Below are 6320 nucleotides of genomic sequence, written 5' to 3' on the forward strand. Positions count from 1 at the left end.
CAAGAAATCTGCATCTACTACCATAGGAAGGCAGCAGGTCATGTTGATAAATCAGGAAATAGAACATAAGCATCTTGTTTAGAAATATGCAGTTAAACACCAGAAAAACAGCTGAAAGAGGAGTAAGTCATTTTCTCAGAAGCGCAGGACTCCGGAACAGTGGGTTTGTGGAGGTGTGAGGGCAGTGGGGTAGGGAATGCTTACTGACTTTTGCTATAAGGTGGCGCTAGAGGTAAAGAGTCCGCCTGCCAATGCAGGGGGAGACACAAGAGACATGGGTTTGATCCTCAGGTTGGGAAGATCCTCTGGAGGAGGAAACTGTTGCCCACTCCAGTATTCTTGCCTGAAAAATTCCATGGACAGAGGAGCCTGGGGGGCTACAGTCCCTGGAGTCTCGAAGAGTCGGACATGACTGAGCATAGTGCAGATAAACATTGTTTCGTGGTTCAGCCGCTAAGTCGTGACTGACTCTGTAATCCCATGGCCTGGAAATCCCAGGCTTCCCTGTACTTCACTATCTCCCGGAGTTTGCTCACTCACGTGCATTGAGTTGGTAATGCCATCCAACCCTCTCATCCTTTGTTATTTAATTTTTAATATCATTAACATGCATGAATCTGATCAAAATTTTTAAAAATAACTTTTATAAAGGGGCAGAAGAAAAAATTGGGAGCCACCCAAGTATCCATGTATAAGAAGAGGCTGAATGAATTGTGATATAGCATTGAATGGACTACAAGAACGAGATAGCTGGGTAGGTCCTGACATGGCTGGATCTTTAAGACTCAGCATGACTGTGACTAGCAAAGACTAAGTATGATATGCCAGCATTTATGTAAAACACATGCACACAAAATAGAGTTATGTACTTTTTATGAGAATAGAAATACATACAAATAAAAGCACAAAGAGAAAAGTAGGGAAGAATACACTTGGAAGAGGTAGCAGGCATAACACTTGGGCCATGCAGAGTGGACTCAGATGGGGGATACAATTCAAGGCAGATTTTGTTCTGTTTCTTCTTTTTTTCTCAAAGAAGATAAAATTTTGTGTTACTTGTAAAATTAAATTTTAAAAGTTGAATAGACATTAAGAGAATAAGAAAATAAGCCATAGGTTGGGAGAAAATATTTACAAAAGACACATCTGATAAAGCAATGTTATCCAAAATTTATAGAGATTCATATCTGCTGCAGCATTATTTACAATAGCCAAGACATGGAAACAATCTAAGTATCCATCAACAGACTAATGGATAAAGAAAATGTTATACATATATGTATATGTGTGTATATATGTATATAGAGTGTGTCCAACTCTTTGTGACCCCTTGGACTGTAGCCCACCAGGCTCCTCTGTCCATGGGATTCTCCAGGCAAGAATACTGCAGTAGGTTGCCATTTCCTTCTCCATATGTATGTATATATATATACATATGAATACTATTTTATTCTTGTTCAAAAAAACCCACAAAATATACAAAGAACTCTAAACATTCTCAATAAGAAATCAAACAATGTAATTGAAAAAATGGGCCAGGGCTTCCCTGGTGGCTCAGTGGTAAAGAATCCACCTGCCAATGCAGGAGACATAGGTTCAACTTCTGCTCCGAGAAGATCCCACATGCTGTGGGGCAACTAAGGCCATTCACCACAATTATTGAACCTATGTTCTTGAGCCTGGGAGTCGAAACTACTGAAGCCCATGTGCCCTAGAACCTGTGCTCTCCAACGGGAGAAGCCACTCTAATGAAAAGCATGCGAACTGCAACTAGAGAGTAGCCCCCGCTTGTCACAACTAGAGAAAAGCCTGTACAGCAACAAAAACCCAGCATAGCCAAAAATAAGTAAATAAATAAAACTATAAAAAGAAAAATGGGCCAAAGACCTTAACAGGCATCTCACCAGAGAAGACATACAGATGACAAACAAACTTATGAAGATACTCTACACAGTATGTCATCAGAGAAATGCAAATTAAAACCCTGAGATATCATTCCACACCTATTGGAATGGCCCACATCTGGAACACTGACAACATCAAGTGTTGGAGACAATGTGGGGTAACAGGAACCTCTCATTCACTGCTGATGGGATTACAAAATGGTACAGCTACTTTGGAATACAATTGAGCGGTCTCTTACAAAACGAAACATTCTCTTACATATGATTCAGCAAGCACACTCCAAAACCTGCACACAGATGTTTATAGCAGCCTTATTCATTACTGCCAAAACATGGACGCAACCCAGCTGTCCTTCAGTGGGTGAATGGTGAAATAAACTGTGGTACATCCAAACGATGGTATGTTCAGTTCAGTCGCTCAGTCGTGTCCGACCGAGACCCCATGAATCGCAGCACGCCAGGTCTCCCCGTCCATCACCAACTCCCAGAGTTCACTCAAACTCACGTCCATCGAGTCAGTGATGCCATCCAGCCACCTCATCCTCTGTCGTCCCCTTCTCCTCCTGCTCCCAATCCCTCCCAGCATCAGAGTCTTTTCCAATGAGTCAACTCATTGCATGAGGTAGCCAAAGTACTGGAGTTTCAGCTTTAGCATCATTCCTTCCAAAGAAATCCCAGGACTGATCTTCAGAATGGACTGGTTGGATCTCCTTGCAGTCCAAGGGACTCTCAAGAGTCTTCTCCAACACCACAGTTCAAAAGCATCAATTCTTCGGCACTCAGCTTTCTTCACAGTCCAACACTCACATCCATACATGACCACAGGAAAAACCATAGCCTTGACTAGATGGCCCTTTGTTGGCAAAGTAATGTCTCTGCTTTTCAATATGCTATCCAGGTTGGTCATAACTTTTCTTCCAAGGAGTAAGTGTCTTTTAATTTCATGGCTGCAATCACCATCTGCAGTGATTTTGGAGCCCAAAAAAATAAAGTCTGACACTGTTTCCACTGTTTCCCCATCTATTTGCCATGAAGTGATGGGACCAGATGCCATGATCTTCGTTTTCTGAATGTTGAGTTTTAAGCCAACTTTTTCACTCTCCTCTCTCACCTTCATCAAGATGGAATGTTATTCGGTATTAAAAACCTTGAGCAATCTAGGCATGAAAATATATGAAAGAACTTTCAATGAATATTACTAAGTGAAAGAAACCAATCTGAAAGGGCTACATTCTACCTGTAAGACGTTTTGGAAGAGGCAAAACCATGCAGGCAGTAAAGAGAGTGGTTGCCAGGGATTGGAAAGAAGGGTGAATAGGCAGAGTACAGAGGACTTTAAAATTTTTATTTATTTATTTTTAAATATTTATTTATCCACTTGACTGGGCCGGTTCCCAGTCAAGGCAGGCAGGTATCTTTGATCTTCATTGCAGCCTGTGGGATCTTTACTTGTGCCCTGTGGAATCTAGTTCCCTGACCAGGGATCCTACTCTAGCCTTCTGCATTGGGAGTGCGGAGTCTTAGCCACTAGACCAGCAAGGAAGTCCCCAACATTGTAAATTTTTTAAAATGTTGTAATGAATAAAATTGCATATGTATTATATAGCATCTGGAATGTCCCACACCAAGCTGTTACTAGTGGTTTCCTTTGGAGCCTGGCTTGAGAAGGAGGGCAGGGAGGGAGAGAAAACTTCCTCTTTTTCCTCTGTGTCATTTAATAATAATAGTTTGACTGTGATCATCTGAATGGCTTCTGAGTAGAATGGGGTTCTGGGGTCCTGGTAGTCCTGGCTGGCCTGTGTCTCTGGCTTTTGACACTGAAGGGTGTTGAGGGTTCCAGCTTGGCCAGGGTGGGGCGGGCTCCAGGGGGATCTGGTAGAACCAGCTGTGACGTCAGATGGGCATGTTGACAGAGTGACTCACTGTTCAGGACGGGTGGAGATGACTCCCTTCTCTCCTGGCCTGCGAGCCGCCCCTGGGGCTGCAGCCTACAGAGTGCACTGTTTCAGCCATCCTAAAGGAGGAGTCCTTTACAAATCAATAGAAACAAGGGACCATTTCAATCTGGGCCTTTGCACAAAGCTCTCTTGAGTCAGCCCGGGATGGGTTCGGGGGTGGGGGTTGTGCAAGATTCATTAATTAAAGCAAAGGCTGAAGAGGAGGTGCTGGGAAAGAGCCTTAAAATAGGGATCTGGGGACCCCTTGGGCCTCTGGGCAGGGGGGCGAGTTTGGGCTAATAAAAGGATTTTGTCACCCATTGAGCTTCATTAGTGACTTAAAAAAATTTTTTTTTGACCATGTGACATGTGGAATCTTAGTTGCCTGATCAGGGATTGAACCCATGTCCCCTGCATTGAAAGCACAGAGTCTTAATCACCGGACCACCAGGGAGACCCCTAGTGACCTTTTATTTAAAAGATCTTGTAAGTATAGTTATTTTCTTATTTGGCTTCAGGGCCACCTGTGAGGTAGAAGGAACTGGTATAAATATGTCCATTTCTCAGATGAGGAAATCGAGGCCTGGCGAGATCAGACCATTTATCTGAGATGCAGGTTAGTAGCTGAGGGCAGTGTCCTCTCAGCCTGGTCCATCACCTCTCCTTGCCTCCTGGTACAGGAGGTTACCTCTGAGGTCATGCAGAGTGGCTGGCAGAGGACTGAGATCATTTGTGGGCAAAAGGGAAACAAACAGAGCCACATGGAAGAAGGAAGAAGGCGCCTGTGGGTACCCTCAATGCTCCCAACACACAGAGTAGAGGACTCCCGACATCAGCAGTCCCTCCCTGCCACCATCAGTTCTGCCAGCAACCTTTGGGGGAGGCGGGCAATGTCTCTTCACTTCAAGGGAGGCTCAGGGAGACTGAGTAACTTGTTCAGGTCACACGGCTAGTGGGAGATAGAAGAGGGAGCGGGGTGGTTGGCTTTGGACTCCAGATCCAGTCCCCCCTCCTCATCCCGTCATTCAGTGGAACTCAGAGGATAGAGGCTGAAACCAAGACTGAGAGAAATCCTGACTTACAGACAGACACCCCCAAGTTACTCTGAGGCTTTGCGGTTTACGAAGCATTATGACACTCACATCTTTATCACACTCTCTGTCCCTTCTTTTGTGGTTGATTAGGACAGACTTCACATGTGCATCAGCAGGACAGAGGTGACACATTCAACTGGGTCGCTGAGGACAGTGTAATCAAAGTTCTCTTTATTAAGGTGAAGGCAGGACGTAAGGAAACCAGCAAGAACTGCTGCTGGACCTGCAGTGGCAGGGCGCTGTCATCTCCTGTAGCCGGAGGGGCGAGTAGGGGGAGTGATGACTAGACCCAGGAGGAACAGTGCTATATGAAGAAGGGACAGGGAACCTTCGGTGGAGACAGACAGCTCGTGCTGACCTGGAAGACAAGGAGCTGGAAAATACACATCCCAACTCTACCCACTCCGCGCCCTCCAGTCTCCTGCCTGTGCCTTCGATTTGCTGAGCCCAACCCCAACCCAGAAGGCAGGGGGGCCTGATTCTATCGGCTACATGGGTCAGTCCCCCAGGGCACAGAGGGGGATGGAAACGGTGGGGAGTGGCTATGGTGGGGGGGGGGGGAGGGTGGAGCAGGGTGGGGAGCAAATAGAAGAGATCTAGCACAGCATGTGGAGAAGAAAATGGAGAAGGAAATGGCAACCCACTCCAGTGTTCTTGCCTGGAGAATCCCAGGGACGGGGGAGCCTGGTGGGCTGCCATCTATGGGGTCACACAAAGTCGGACACGACTGAAGTGACTTAGCAGCAGCAGCACAGCATGTGATGCAAGCAGATCAATAGTCATCAGCCCCAGGGCCTTTGTTGGAGTTACTGGGTAAAAGTTCACTCTCTTTGCTGGAGTTGCTCAGCTGGTAGGATTTAAACCTGGTGCTATTGATGATGTTGCTGCCACATAAGAAGAGTGAAGATTCAGAACAAAGCCAACAGAGGAAAAGTAAGGCCAGAAGAGATGAAGGAGGTTGGTATCTTGATGGCATAATTGTGTCCCTGGATCCAGCCATGCCTGAAGGTGGGAAGCACCCTTAGGGCCAAAGGATTTTGTTTTGTGTAAGCAGCTTGGAGTTGGGATTCTTTCATTTGTACCAGAAAGGGTTCTGACTGATACACAGCTGCCTGCAGGCACTCAGGGATGAAGGCAGCTCAGAATGGAGATCTTCCTGGGCCATGAGGGATAGTTTGTGAGCACCACTCGTTGGGGGCAGGGAATAAAAGATTGAGAAGTTGTCTCTAAGGGCAGCAGCCTCTGTGTGAAGCCATGACAACCTCCAACATCTTGTGTAATCATACTCTCACTTGCCAGCTGCAGTTCTCTGTGCTTGACATACATCAAATGGTGCCACCCTCTCCCAAATCCTCTGGGGGTGGTACATGCCCGTTTTACAGATG

This window comes from Bubalus kerabau, chromosome 17 (assembly GCF_029407905.1).
Source record: "Bubalus kerabau isolate K-KA32 ecotype Philippines breed swamp buffalo chromosome 17, PCC_UOA_SB_1v2, whole genome shotgun sequence".
In the NCBI taxonomy this organism is placed as follows: Eukaryota; Metazoa; Chordata; class Mammalia; order Artiodactyla; family Bovidae; genus Bubalus; species Bubalus kerabau.